General features: G+C 39.7%; 1 long non-coding RNA gene across 4 annotated transcripts in view; it reads right to left on the bottom strand.

Annotated features, from left to right (window-relative positions):
- LOC117603138 (uncharacterized) overlaps positions 1-16,123 on the bottom strand; it is a 118,781-nt gene that overhangs the window by 9,404 nt on the left and 93,254 nt on the right. For all 4 annotated transcript variants that reach the window (XR_004581149.2, XR_004581147.2, XR_004581146.2 and 1 more), the window contains exons 3-4: positions 5,589-5,704; positions 4,822-5,473 (exon numbers count right to left, since the gene is read on the bottom strand). This is a non-coding gene — a long non-coding RNA (uncharacterized LOC117603138). The remainder of the gene's footprint in view (positions 1-4,821; positions 5,474-5,588; positions 5,705-16,123) is intronic.

The following is a 16,123-nucleotide window of genomic DNA, read 5'->3' as shown; positions in this document are numbered from 1 at the left end:
GTATTGTTCGCGATACGGAAGTAGAAAATGATAACTATAGAAATTAAATACGAAATAATTAAAGAAGTGTAATATCTCTATATCAACAATTGCTCATATTTCAATTGAAAGTAATACTGAAAATAATTTATAATTATTCCTCTATAACAGGGGAAGATAAAAAGTTGGGAATTTATTTAATAGCTTTTGTATTGCGAAGCAGAGGAATATTAAAATACTCTTTTATTAAAATATTCTTTGTATCATTCAATATTATATTAATATTTCAGGTATTTAGAGTACCTCCACTTAAAAATTTTCAAATTTCGACTGCAAATATTTCTTCAATAATTATTTATTTTATAATTTAGAAATTGTAGAAAATCTTGTCCAGAAAAATCTAATGAATTCATTATTACAAGATTCAATTGCCTTTTCACGACCATGTCACATTTTTCATTTCAAAAATGTGTTCTTTTCGTAGAATTGCAAATTCTTTTCTTTTCTTCGTAACTGCTGCAATTATTTTATAATAATATGTTGTTTTGTTGCTTGAAATGCGAGCACTTGTACAAACGAGTTACCTCGTTACATTTGTATTTCCTAGTATAATATTTTGGTTGCATACACAGTGCAGAGAAAATTTTCCTGCAGAAAGGAATTATAAAAAGAACAATCGAACCAATTTGAAAGGTTCTCTTTTCCAATTTCCAAGGCAGCCGCTGCTACTAATTGATTTTGCATTGTAATCTACTACTGCAGCAATTAATCCCGTTTAAATGCTTTTTCGTGATAATTAATGAGAAATTTGTACAATCGTTAATGAATCACCACGCGTCTTTCCTTGTTAAATTCGTAAAAAAGTTGAAAGGTGGCTGTTGTGAATGGACGAATTGAAATGAATAAACTTATAAACCTGCCAGTCCAAATGATTATTAAAAAACGTGAAATTGAAATAATCTGAAGTGAATAGGGAAAAATTTGAAAGGCGGAACCGTGAAAGCTAAAACGTATGAATAGAAAATAATGCAATCTATGAAAATGCAGAAAATAGATTTCCATGAATTAATTAACAAACATTTCATTTATGTTCCTCCCGTTACAATTAAAGCTGTTCATAAGAATCCTGTTAACACGACTGTTAAATTGTTCTTTAATATAAAACAGAATTAAAACCGTATATTTACGCGAATTTTTGCGCGTCAAAGAATCCTTGAAACGAGTAATACAAATCGAAATAACATCCGGTTTATTACTAGGTTTATAGCAAAACCGTGTCTCACAACTTCGCTACCGCCTATAGTAATTGAGCTCTGCTTACTTGTTACGACGGCGGGAAAAAGAAACTTGAATATCATGCTTTTTATAACCCAACAGCAGACGGATTTTATGCCTTATGAAATCTGTCTGAACACATCTCAAGTTAAGTAAGGAACGATAATAAATCCTTCTTATTTCGCTGGACAGATTTGAATTCAGCATTCCCGCGGAATTCTTTATATACGTGGAACCGAATAAAGTTTTTAAAACGTATAGTACCGGCGAAATGGTGGAGAAAGCGATTCGCAGAGAAAAGAATCGCGAGAGATGTTTAAAAGTTTTCGATGATTTCATCCTTTCTGCTTCCATAAAGTCGAAATCCATCCGCTGGGAGGTAAAATTTTCTTCTGTTCTTGTACGATAACCTACTTGAACAAATTTTTTTTAGTTCCTATCTAATCGTATATTTAAAAAAAAAAAATTAATAATTGAGAAATTATTCTATTTTTTTATTTACATATTTTCTTGCTATCAGATGATACAATACTATCAGAGTCATGATTATCGATGATTTATCGATCCCGTTTTGCTAGAAATTGGAAGGATAAACAAAGGATTGTAAATTTTACAAACGCAACTACACAGTATCGTGCACAGCTAATGTGATTGAAATATCGATACGTTTACGTGCAGTGTAAAGGATTGCGCTTGCAACTATCTGATAGTTTGAAGCGATTTCATCATTTCTGGAATTTCCAAAAGAGTGAATCGAAACACGCCGTTGATATGAATCGGGTCGATCGATCACTTCGCTTCACTCTGAAATAGTGAAAACTAATTTTTTCCTCCAAAATTGGAATCCGTGGAAATTCAATCTAATGGGAGCTTTTGGCTGGAACATATACCGATGATTGTAAAATTAAATTAATAGTATTAAGAGCTTAATTATTCGTATGAACAAATATACTAATTATTCTACCATTTAAACGTATTTCTAACTTCTAAAAGAATCCATCCTATATGGTAGAAAAATAAAGCAGAGGCGGAAGAGAGGAAAACCTTTGCATACTTCAAATGCATAGAAAATTCCGTTTGGAAAGCAGAAGATGAACCTAGTAAAAGCAAGGAAAGTCTATCCACGCAATTACGAAGCAACGAAATTTCTTCGGTGAAACGAGTCGAGTTTACAAGGCTGTTCCTCGCATCGATGGGGCCGATTTCGTGCATCTCATCGATGTCGGTCGAAGCGTATCTTCCTTAATGCTTGCAGCGTTGCCGGAAGGTGCAAACACCAAAGCGAGAAAAGTTTTCAGCCAGGATAAACGGAGGATTTCGCGATAGGATGAGCATGGGGGGGTGAACGGTTCGGGAGTAAGGGGGGCGTGGGTGGACGAGCGTCGAAGAAGTAGTCGAAGATATAAGGGCATATGTTCCGACGTTGTTGTCGTGATGCTCTAAATCGGGGAAAGTTTTATCCAACTGGAGCAACCGTCGACGCGAGTGAAACATTTTCCGCGAATTGCACGATATTCACAAGCAACGTCCTACTATTCGCGCGACATTGAGACATAAATTTTCACGGTGAAGCAGAGATGCGTAAAATCGTCCATTTACGTCCATTTGTTTTAGGCGCGTTTAATGGAACGACGCAGACTTCTACCACGACGTTAGTGTAAATCGTCTGCCTTGAAATCACGCCCCGTGCTTTCTTAAGTACTCGAAGAAGAATTGTTTAGAAGTATTACATTTTGTATCGAAATAATTGAATTTAGAGTATAGAATATCAGAGAAGAAAATGTAAAATAAAAGAAAAATTTGTACACTGATCGCATCAAGAATTGTCATTTTCACCCTTGTAACATAACAATGAAGTTGAAACTAAAGTTTATCGCTAGATGAAACGTTCCTTTTCTTTTTTGAAGAAAGTTTTACGATAGTTATAAATTGAAAAGAAAACAACGAAAGATAAAGACTCTTACGTTACAATAACGTTCACCTGAACTTCTAAATTGGACAGACTTACGGTAAAACGGTTCTCATGGAAGTAAATTCACCGATTTATCTGTGAAAATCTCTAAAGTTCATAAACTTAAGAGATTCTAAAAAAAAGAAATCTTACGTGAGTATAAAATCTTCTGCGCTCGATTCTACCGTGGTCGTTAAAATGAAATTATCAGTTTTAGTATTCTAACTTAAATTTTCAAACATAGAATAAAACTTGAAAACCTTAATTTTTATATTAGTGTTAAAAGCAATTTAGAAAAGAGAATAATATAATTTTTAAAATTGACGGGAAGTAAGAAGAAAATAGAATTTCAGAATTTGGCGTCATGAAAGCCAAATTAGCAACGCTACCCGAAAGCTGTAGAATCCTATAAGGGTTATCATGGAGTAAAGGGATAAAAGTAGCGATGTCGTTCGTTCGTTGCAGTCACTCAATTTCGGAGTTAATACCTTTGCTCGCGTTCGTACTCCAGCGAGTATTTCATCCCTTCTGTTCGTCTGCACGCTCTCGCCACCTTCCTACGAACCGTTCTGTCGTTGATTTACTCCTCCGGCATCGATATACGCCCTTCTTTGATTCCACTCGACGCGGCCGAACGAGAGCGAATCACGTTTCACAAATACGCGTGCCACGACCTGGTTCGCTTTAGCCAGGCGACGTACTTGCAGCAGGGGTTTCGTGCGCGCCTGGTAAAGGGCTTTGGGGGATGGAGTCAAGGGGTGGCAAATTAGAGGGAACACGCGAGACCGCTGTCGCTCGAGGAACGTTGTAATGAACGAAACAACTTTTATTCTATTTCCCTTCGACGTCTGTTTGCTTTGTTTCCGGCCAGCCAGCGATCCGATGTCATCGACGTGATGTTTTTTTCACCGATCGCTTCCGATACTTCAACCGAATGGCGTGGCGTAATTTCGGTTTGAATTCAATGGAAAACAACAAGTCTTTTGTTTTTTGCATGAAAATCTTTTTGAAGATTTTTCGCCATTTAACTTGATAAATAAATAATTTAAAATAAAACAAAAAATTGAGCGTCAGTGATACGAAATGCGTGAGGATAGCGATTTTGAACTAGTGGTAAGTCGATAATTTCTGTAATATATAGTATATTAATTACCTTTGGTAATTGTACAGAATCGAGCATAGTTAACTTTAATGGAGAGAATGGCAATGCCCCCTTCCCTGAATTCCTAGCCCTCCCCGTAGGCCTCCCAGACGCCCATCTTTCTCCTTAGGCGTTCCCGAGGAGAATGACGATGGAGGGGAGAAGACCTCGTGTATATACCTCCGAGGCTCCCCACCATTTTCGCGCAAACGTGTACACGGGAGAATTTGAATTGATATCAATCTCATATTCATATTTCTTAATTATATAATAATTTAACATTAATTTAAAATTATTCATTTTAGCCCAGTATCATTTGACATCAATTTTGCTCATCCAAATGAAATTTCAATGTGAAAATAACGACTCTTATCAGTGTAATGATAGAAAGTTCTCTAATTTGCAAACAATTTTAGCTAAAACGAAAAAGCGAATCAAAGTGAAGAACGATGATGAACGAGCAGATGTATCTTACCTTAATTTTCTTTCATTTTCCCGTTAATTCTATTTGCCTCTTTCCACTCGGCTAGTTCTCCTCGTTCTTTCTAACTGGTTCCTCAAATGTCTCTTTCCACCCCGCCTATTTCAACGAATAATCCAACCGGGTAGCTCCGCGTTTCCTTCTTTTGTTTTATCATTGAATTACGGCGCGCGGGGCATTAACATTTTCCCGCGATTATTTAAATTTAAGACAATCGTGGCCACGACTAGCTGCTAGCTGCAGCTATACACGAACCTTAATGCCGAACGCTGGCGGGCGAGGCAGCGAAGGGGGGGTTTGGGGCCAATCTTCCCTCTTTCTTTTTCCATTTCTCTTCCTTTGTATCTTTCTTTCCCCTTGTCCCAAGGCTCGGTCATTTCTTCCTTCGACTACTTTTTCGGCACGCTTTGGAAAATAATGCGGGCCGCTTCTTATATCCCGGATGACAAAGCGCCTCCGAACTTCTATTCGCGAATTTCTATAATTTCCTTCCCTTTGCTTCGCTTCTTTCTGCCTTTTCTCTCCTTTATTCTCCCGTACCAGGCGGACCGGCGAATTTGTTCACCGAGCTACACTTTTCTCGACGATTTATTGGAAATTAAAACGGCGAATTTTTTTATCTACTTCTTGAATGTGTACCGTTATGCTGGAAAAAGATGCTGATGAGAAGATATTCAGGGCAACACGCTTAAATATCTTTCCTGTTTATTAATTTCGAGCTCAAAGTTCAATGAAAATTATTATATTAACGGAATGCTTACGGGCACAGCGTCGCAGTAGTAGACGCTCTGTATGGTCAGACACTGGCGAGTAGTACACTCACGATTAAATCAGGCATCCCAGGAAAAATAGCAATCCTTTGCGACCCGCAACGAATCTGCAATAAATAATAACTTTGTTAATAGTTTTAGTGTATTTCGTAATTAGTTTAAGTACCTTAATAAGCTAGTAAAACCTATACTCATAAGTGGCCCCGAGGAGAATGACGTTAATTTTCGTTTCCCAAACATTGAAGTATTCCCTTAGATATTATTTTTCTTCCATTAAAAAATTAAATTGCTTGTAAAAGGACCTGATTTTTAAACAGTTCTTTTAGTTTATTTAAATTACCAGAAAGTGGAACTGTCTTCTTATTGCTCCAACTTGCTCAATCATTACTATTTCCTTAAGTAAAATCGTGCAATTCTTTCTTTCTAATTTTCTTGAAATACGGCACGTGGAACGTACAGCTGATGTTTAGCACAGACTCCGTCTTTGTGTTTGCATTTGATGATGAACCTACTCAGGATGCGCACGTAAATTGGGACGTATTCCTCGCGTTGGAATGGGAACGAAGAACCGAATTGTCGAAAGAGGTCCAATAACGGAAAAGTCATTTCACTGAATACCGTTACAATTTGGCGAAAACAAAATTTATAATCAAGTAAAGTGCATTGAACTATGGTATTGGATATACGTTGGATGTACCTACAGGGTGCCAAACCAATCTTCTGTTATTGCTTTCGCAGATAATTACTGGACAAATTGAGAAAGAAATATACTGGTCCCCTCGTCGTTCTAAAATTTTAAATTACTGAAATTCTAAAATTCCAAATTCTGTTGTTGATTACCTTTTTACATCGTACAATAATGTTCAGGACATTATGGTCATTCGTCAAAAGATATAACGAGTGGTATCTTGATCTTCTTTGATCATCAAGATCGTCGACGATGATTCTTCCCTCGGGGACGAATGCCGAAACGATTCTCCATCAGTATTTCTCCCCCACAGAGGAGGGTACGAGTAGAATAGACTTTCTTAATCTCTTTTTATTGCCTGTAACTGGCTGTGACTTCCGCTCGTGCTTCGCAATCTAAAGCCTCTTCCGTTACTCTTCCTTGTCTTTCATCTTTACCTACTCTCTCATCGGCACCCCTCTTCATTTGTTACCACCTTATCAGCTTTCATTCCACATCCTCGCCTTCGATGAAATGATCGAACGAAATACATGTATCCGAGTTGTTGTATCCGACACAATTATCTTTCGTGTCTCGCCTTTGTTCCCATCCTTCCGGCGTTTTTAAACGACCGTCGATAAAACGAGCCGTCGAAAGATCAATAAACGCGATCCTGAACAATGGTCGACCAGTTCAGGAGAATGCAAATTGTCGGATCACTTTATCGCCCCGTTCCTTGGAGGTGGAAAAGCAGGGGGGACGCGTCTGGCTAACTAACCGATTATCCGTTTGCTATCAAATATCGAGGACTAATTGGTTTTGGGAGCGGTCACCGTGGGCACGGCATCGCCGCTCGTTAAGTTTATTCGGTTTACGTCGGATCGTTCGGGCATCGTAGAGGAACGCTCGCGGAATGGCCACTGTGTCGGCGTAAACTATTTTTTGTTCCTCGTGTCATTTTACTTTTTTTCCCGTTCGTCGATTAACTCGGCTCTATCGTTCTCGGTCGAGCAGTCTGAATTCAATCCCGATCTAATTACGAGGAAAACTGATCTCCCAGGCGTCCGGGACGCCTTTCGACGCTCACTTGCCATCGACGCTGCTGCCTCGATTCCACCCCCTTCTTCCCATTCCTGCCCGGTCCACCTTTGCCACCCCGATCCCCACCCACCTGGATGGATAACCAAACTCCATTTCGAACTTAATGGCCCCGCGAGCGCTTACTTTCGCCCCTGAAATTAGCCGGAATACGGACAACCGCATTAGCGGCCCATAGAAACGACTCGTTGCATAATAGATACAGCTGCGAGGGAGACAAGATTGATGAGTAGCAAGCCTAATGCAGTGATCCAATTTATAAAACCCGGTAACACTGCTGCATCCTGATGGGATTTACCGTTCGGTGAAACCGGCATCGTAATGCTCGGATGAATTTAACGGATAATACATAGGCGTCAATCATTCGCGAAAGCGATACACGTGAACTTTGGTTGGTAGGTTAATTTTTTGATTAATGATTACAGGAGCGTTTGTTGTTCCTTGGATATTACGCGCGATGCTGTTTCGAGGGTTTCAATTATTTGGGGCCACTGATAGGTGGTCATTTTTTTAATTATGGAAATTCAGAATTTTCATGATTCTAAATTTTCGAAAGTTGATATAGAAAATTGAAAAAATCACATCATTAAATGAAACTCAACAAAATATCATGGCACGCGTTCGAAACGCACACGCTACAATTTCTAACAGAGTTCGCGAAGCGGTTTGTAGATATTCGCGCTCGCGTATGTAAACAGTTATTCCATGAATAATGAGCAAGAACGTACCATTTGTGTCTGCGCGTATGCAATTACGCATACTATGAGCGTATAACACGTGCATAGACATACTTAAACAAGCGACTTCTATATGCAAATGCGACAGGTGTACGCGCGTTAAATAAGATTCGTTGCACCGATCGTGTCTACAAATATTTGGCTCCAAACGAATATGGAATCCGACGATTTAAGCCGATGTTGCCGAACCGTACAGCTTCTCGTTTGCGAACCGCTGTTTGCGTTTACTGATGAAAATATAGTGGAGGATTGTTTACAATGCTCCAAATTAATGATGCATGCGCACTTTACGTTAATTGGATAAGTGTACTTGTAGTCACCGTTTCATTGATATTTGTAAAAAATTCCCCAAACAAAACTATAAATTTAATACTTAACGAATCACATATCATTTTGTTTTTTGAAAACATATTTGTCGATACTTCATAACATCTGTATACACTCTTCTTTTTAACATTAAACCGATTTTTAATGCAGATTCATATGGAAATAAGATGAGAGCACTGAACGGATCCATCAAACGCTCCAATTACACGATATCGAATGTTGTCATTCGTGTTTTTTCACACGTCCAGTGCAATTTATGAATACCGTATGCAAAACACTGAAACATAAATCTTTCAATCCTATACTTTATCAAACGCGATCAAAACCCTATTGTACTTTTGTGCTTATTACTTTTATATTGTGAATCATGTAATTCCAATTTGAAGAAATAAAAATTGAGGAAATAGAAAATTTTAAGAAAAAAATAAACAGATTTTTTAACAACTCTTAAAGAAACAGTGTAAAATCTAGAAAATTAAAATAATATGAAATTGAGACTCTCCCCCTGGTCCGTCCTTTGAGGATTAAAAGGTTTTAGTACCTATCACAGATCGTGGCAATTAAATTTTTATTAGTCCTAGCAATTCGAGTGATAAAACAAGTATTCTCATTACTTTTGGAGGAAACCACGTAGCATTTATTGGATAATTGTCAGAGGAACTAACCAGGGAAAGAGAAAAGAAGTTTCGACGTACAGTGCGTCGTCCGCGTAACTAGTACTCGTAGAAGACACACCCCATCTCTACTCCTCTCCCTCTCTCCCCCCTCTCCTTCTCTTTTCTGGTCTACAACTTTTCTCATTAGAGCGATCGATGTCGACCCAATTAAAGTTAACTTTCCATCGGAATAAAGGAACTCCAACGAAAAGGAGTGAGAACGCTCGGGGCGGTCGGAAAATTTCTCTCGGCGGTGATGCAGATGTCGCGGGAACTTTGAAAATATAAAAAGAAGCACAGCTAGACTGCGAGAGCCGGAGAGAGAGGGAAATTATTACTACAAAGGAAATCGCATTTCCGGCTTGTAAATCGCTTAACCAGAGTACCGTTTGAAAGACGCGTCGTATTATTAACGTTCCAGGTAATCCGTTTTAATTAATCCTTTCATAGCCGCCCGTTACTTCTATGGGGATTATAATTAAGGCAACCAAGTTTTTACGCGATGGAAAACGTTTGTTGTACGTATCGTCTCGCTTCAATCATAAGGTACAAAATTTTTATGGGTATCCATTTATGTAATTACTAAATTTTATGAATTACTCGTCCTTTTTTGAAGCCAAATTAATTTTTCATTATGTGCATATTTTTTTTAATCCAGTACTTATGAAACCTTTAGCAGTCGATCCGATCTCCTGACTAATTTCATTTAACAACGAAAGTTAAATAACTGATCGTGACTCTAGAAAAAATACACACGTTCATCATAAACTTTTCAACAAGGAACATCCACCAGCAATGGTTCACCTCTAAATGACGTAACACCGTGGACAAATTAAAATGTATTGTCCCTGGGGAACTAAAAAGCCTGTTGCTGGTATTAGCGTTGAAATTGCGTGTGATCTACCTTTACTTTGGTCGCAAATTTATTATGAAAGTTTACGCACAGAATACGTTTTCGCGTTCGCGCTTTCACCTATAATAGGAAGGAACAGCAACCAGCGGCGGAGTAAGAAGAACCCCGGTTTGCCGAGGGCATTTTAATTGCATAACGAGCCACTCTAATTGCCGTGTAATTTTAATTTGTAACGAGAAGAATGATCGTTCTGGCACCGGCTTACTACGGGATACCGTCGAGAGCGACGGCACGGCAGAAGTTTCCGTGAAACGGAGAGAAATGGACAACGAGAGCATTCGCTCGAGTGCAGGATTGCTAGGGTGGCTGTAGATCGCCATTGTTGCGCGTAAACAGAAATGGAACTAACCACGGGAACGACAATCGTGGTTTAATCACGAGGACCTGCTTTTGTATGAAATTACCGTCGATAACAGAAACATTTGTTGGAGTCGGTTTTCTTCTCAGGCATTAGCGAAGAGTTATTTTCTAGGAAGTATCAGGGGAAAATTAGAAAAGTTAAAAAAATCAATATTTTCTAATAATTCCATATTTTATCGTCGTAAAAATAACGAAAAATAATAATTCTAAGCGGGTATAATTTGGAGGATAGATACACGCCTTTTATATAACCAAACAAAATGGTGGGGAGTTATATCAAGTGGGTCATATTACTTAGTTTTCCCCTAGTATAAGAAATAAAGAAAATTCTGCTAAGTTCCTTAAACAAAAATGAATTAAAAATTGCATAAAATAATTTGCGAAACGAAAGCAATTAAACGGTTTACTTTTAAACGTTTAAGAGCTTTCAAACGGATACCTTTTAAGCAGCGGAACTGCAGGGTAACCGTGAACGCTTACGATTTCGAGGGAGAACAGTGGCGAGGATGGATGGTGAACCGCGACGTAAGAAAGATGGGAACGAAGAAGAAAAGGCAGCGAGGAAGAAAGAAAGCCCAGGGAAGAAATGTAAACGTGTGGCTGGTGACACGGGGAATGATAGGCAAGAGAGACTTTACCGCGTCTTCGTGCTAAAATCTGTCCTCTCTTCTCGCATCTCCTTTTTCCCTCTTCCACCCCAGAAAAGCCGCCCAACCCTGGAAAAGCTTTCGTCGGATGAAGACACTTCCCTTTACGCGGTACGTGCAAAACCGTCGCCAAGACTTGCATCTAACGCGGCGACAACGAGTTTTCGAGGGGGGAAAAAAAAAAAAAAAAAAAAAGAAAAAGATCCTTCTTTTATGTACCTTACCCTGTGTAAACGTACCTCGCGAACTTTCACTGTACACACGGAAGAAAAAGTACCCGGGAAGCTTGCGAACGTATCGTTGATTTGACAAACGGCTCAGATTATAAGTCTCGCATATGACGTAGCCAAACTTCAAAGGGTGCACGCTTAGAATTCACTTTGAGAAATTTAACGTATTCCGTGTTGCGCCGATGAACTTCAAAGCTGTATCGTAACTCGGGGCATAGCGTGAGAAATTAATAGGGCGTCACTTTGACTTTACACAACGAGCTGGGGATAAAATGAATTGAAGAAAAGAAAGATGGATTCGTTATAAAAACTTGCGGAGTATTGTAAAGTAGATCGCGATACGTGCCTAGCCTTTTGTCACTGCTATCAATTTCAGTTATAAAGCAAACAGTCTCGTTACTTTCGACAGAAATCACGTGTATTCTGGGCTTCATCGGTGCTTCGGAAATATTTATCGAGCTCCTTTCCGAGAAAGGAAAGCTTAGCTTCCAGGTCTGTGCGAATATTGAGAATGGCGGTAAGGGGATGGGAAAGGTAGAAGAAACGCGTAGGTTACGTCGGTGCACCGCGAAGAGTTTTCATAGGCGATCGATTTCTTTGCAGGGCGAAAGAAACACCGACAGAGAGACCGGGAATTCTGTAGATCGCAAACTAACGGAGGGATTCTTTCTGTCTGTCTACCTCCTCTTCTTGCTGCTTTCCACCATTTTTTTTTTCTCTCTCGTATTTTCGGTGTTCATCCGAGCGTGAAGCAGTGATACTAACCAACTGAGCGCGATCGAGGAAGGGCGTCGTGCAGATAGAAAAGAGAAACGAGGGAAAGATTGGTGGGCAAGGGAGAGGCTTTTCTCCTCTCGTTATTCCCTCAAACGTTTTTCCAGCTGCACCGTTGCTTCCGTCCATGGAACAAGTTTTTCACCGCGATCGGTTTCCCTTCGCTTCTATCTATACGCGATAAGGAAATAAAAACGAAAATTTGATTCATAAATTTTTGAATTCCATCGCTATTTCAATTTCAAATCTTGTCTTTTTCCCTTTAAGTAATTTTTTCAATTTATCCCTGTTTATCTACACCCTATCCTTACCCACATCCTTTATCTTTTTTCTTCACCCTCTCTTTGCGCGATCCATTTTTCTGTTGTTCTCTATTTTCCATACCGCAGCCCCTCTATGTCCCTCCTACCCTGTGCAATTGAATGGGACAAGCCGGACAACGGTGTTTCCCATTCAATTTTCCGACTTTTAATATGGCTGCTGTTGCCATTTTCCGGCTGGTCGCTGTCGGTGTTGTCGTTGTCATTGCAACGCGGTGGAAACGGTGGTACGCTGTAAATACGCTCGGCTTATACCGTAGTCGGAATTAATAGCTAGTGAGATACGCGAACGGTTATTACCATAATGACCGTCGCATAATTTGAATCGGCCATAGAAAACGCGTCGGGGTCGTCGAGGTCCCTGATGTTTTTTCCGTGTTTCGCTGCACTCCTTCTGCCCCCCGTTGAATGTGGATCCGGGAAAGCGGGCCGACAACGATTCAGACCGAAATGAAAACCATTCACTACGCTACTGGAAACATGCCGTGGCTATGAGGAAACGTTCTGTCGTTTTCGAACGACTGCGAAGGATCGATGCGTACGAGCAGTACAGCTACGATGTACCTGGAAATTAACCAGTGAATCAGGACAGTATTCGAATATATGAATTACAAAAACACGAATTACACCTTGGGATAATGATCTGCTTTAATTGAAATAATTTTACGGTCAATTTCAATCTACTAATGAACTGACATGAAACGATGGTCCCACGCATTTCACCTAAATATCCATCAACGTTTAATGCCAGCTTACAGAACACGCCTATTCATTAAGAGATAGAAATAGATACTAATTACTAGGAGCTTTAGAAAAAAAAAAAAAGGAAGAAAGTGTAGAAGGGTAAAAGGATATCCGATGAATTCGACGAAACCGATGGATCTCGAGTTAATTAGCGATTAAACGAAGCCTCGGTGCAATCCAAGCCGTGCCTAATCGAGAATCAATGTCGATTGTGCTGGCGTTATTAACGAGCCTGTGTGCTTGTGGTTGATTGGTCACGGTGAATCGGGTCGGCGTCCAACACGTCGTTTCGTGGGTATCTCCCTGTGTCCCCGGTTTGTCTGATTCACGCACGTCTGTCAAAGCGAATCAGGAAGTTGACACGTACCGTGGCCACGCAGCCTATTGAAGGGACACACGATAATGGACGCACGTTTACCGAACATCGAAACACCATATGTACACGATGAAACCGGTACCGCTTCCTCTGACGGATTTTCGAAAACTCCTCCCTCGCCCGCCCTCTTGTTCGTACACACTGATGTTTCCCTGATCGCTTGTCGATGTTATAGCATTACCAAAGACAAGTAAATTTGAATTCGCGTTGATTAGAATTCTATTACGGCGACGAAGGAAAACAAGAAATTTCCTTAACCAAATTCTTAAGTAAATTAAGAGGAGAACAAGTGAAAATATTCTACGAATCCAATTAATTAATTAATTTTTGAAGGCATATTCAGAAGAGGCAAGAAAATGCCCCGAGCCTAATACTAATCATAAGCCTTCCAATAGCCTGTATTGCACGCAAGCACAATGCTCTTTAAATATGATCACGATTAATATGAATGTGTGCATGACTCGTGCAGTTGATAATAAAGTTGTCAGAGATTGCATGCTGAGACGCAATAACGAAGAGTATGGTCCTTTTTACAGCAATGTTCCCCTTCGACTCGATGCATAGAGGCTGTAAACAATTTGCCAACATTCGCTCGAGAATCGACAACCGATAAATGATGGCTACGTCTGTTCGGAGTAATTTATGACAGCGTCGAGTCAAGGTGATACGAAACCTGGGGCATTCAGGTTGTTGAACTACCCGATTTACTCGTTCCCGGAAGGGACGCATGTAAAATGAGCGAGATCTGTCACCGGGAGGGTGAGCGAGTGGAACTTTGATGGTGCGAAAATTCAACTGTATTGGGAATTAAATTGATGAAAGTTCAGTCGATTGATCGAACAATATACTGATTAGTTTTCTTAACCATCGGACAGCGGATCATGGAGAGATCCCGAATTTTAATTTAATTTTGTATTTCATATTAATTTCATATGTATTTCAACAATTTCCTTTTGGAACTTAAGTTGAAGATATTCTAAAATATTTTATAAAATAATGTTTTTTCGTGAAAATTTTCTGCTAAGTAAAAAAGAGATTCTTCTTTTGTAATTTAATTCTATTAAAAAACTTTCCTTCCTTCTTTGGTTGTAACTTTCAAACTGTATGCAAATTAATTATTTCTTACAGAAGCTTTACCTTCCTTAACTCAATTATTAATTTGTAAGACTACCTTTGTACGGATAATTAATAAAAATCTATATTTCATTATAAATCTTAAGATACTTTTTATTTTAAAAATGCTTAGTTTGATTTAATGAAATTTTATACAGTTTTCATATAGACCTCGTTGTGACACGGGAAGACGAATGCTACACCGAAATCGATTTCGATTTTCTAACTTTATTACCAATACATTCCTGCTGACTGGGTCGTATCAAAAATGCTACATTGCACGAATTGCCCTGTCAATCAGTGCTCACGTCCTGTTACTCGCGAAATAACAGATTTTCACGACATCTATCGAGACACGGTCCAAGTTGATTATTAAAAACATTTACCTAGAAACAATTCTACAGTACTTATTTGAATAACAATTTCAATTTAATTTATGAAACAAATAAAAATTATTGTAATAATTAATTGCAATTAGTAGCTATAATGTAATTACATAAGTCGGTTTGCCCTAAAACAGCCTAGGGCCCTAGAAGTCTTAATTCGGTCCTGTTAATTCCCATCCACAACCCTGCGAAAACAGAGAAACAGAAAAGAAGAGAAAGCTCCCGAAACTCGTCTCGCCCACAATCCAGACTTTCACCGCTAACCGGAAACGGTGTATCTCGTTTCTTCGATCTTGCACAGAAGTGTGGAGCCATTATTCGTGGCAATGGCGAACAAGCGAGAGCAGACCGGAAAGGTGGAGGAGGTTTCGAGCGTACCGTGAAAAGGAGGGATGCGATGAAGAGGTGTTTCTTTAGTAAGAAGGGAGAAAAGGGGTAAAGAGCGATACGCGACGAATTGTCGTAGATGCATGGTAAATGAAAACGGGTGTACAACTTCGAAGAGCGGAGGTTGTAAAGGCACGAAGGAGGGATTAATGCGAGAGGAAAGGGATGGAAAGGGTGAAGGCTAGGGATCGAGAATGGGTAGAGGGATGGAGGCTCGCAGAGTACACCTAATTAGTGCCATTACAAACCTACTGTTTTGCCAAATCGGTGCGGATTTGATATTGTCCTCGGTGGGCAGCGAGACGGCCACGCAGCCAACGGACGACAGTTCTACCGGTAATTGGCGCATTGTGTGTAACGGGGGAGTGCATTCAATTAGTTTCGTAAAAAAGCGGAGCAGCCAGTCGCGGTAACGCTGGCAAATGAATGGAGCCTCCCGAGAACGAGCTTTAACCCTCCCCATAAGTTCCTGTTCCGTGCTCGTCATCCCCTACGCCGCGCGATCAATCCCAACCGGGACGACGATAGAAAACCAGCAGGAGGACTACTTAAAAATTGCTCTTTTTATCCCGCTATGAGCCCTGACAATAGGCACTGATACTCCGTCGAGGATGGGGGGGAAGTGAATTAACGTAACGCGGATGCATGAACCTCCATGGCTGGATGAACAACGTTATACGAGCTGTTGGTTTTTAACTGACGATGCAGGCATCGATGTACAGTTACTCGCAAAACTGAATGTACACTCGTGATCAAATCAGGCTTTCCCAAGGAAAATGGAATATAGGGGA

This window comes from Osmia lignaria, chromosome 12 (assembly GCF_051020975.1).
Source record: "Osmia lignaria lignaria isolate PbOS001 chromosome 12, iyOsmLign1, whole genome shotgun sequence".
NCBI lineage: Eukaryota > Metazoa > Arthropoda > Insecta > Hymenoptera > Megachilidae > Osmia > Osmia lignaria.
Note: the sequence above shows the minus strand (reverse complement) of the source record. Positions and strands in the feature narration are given on the sequence as shown.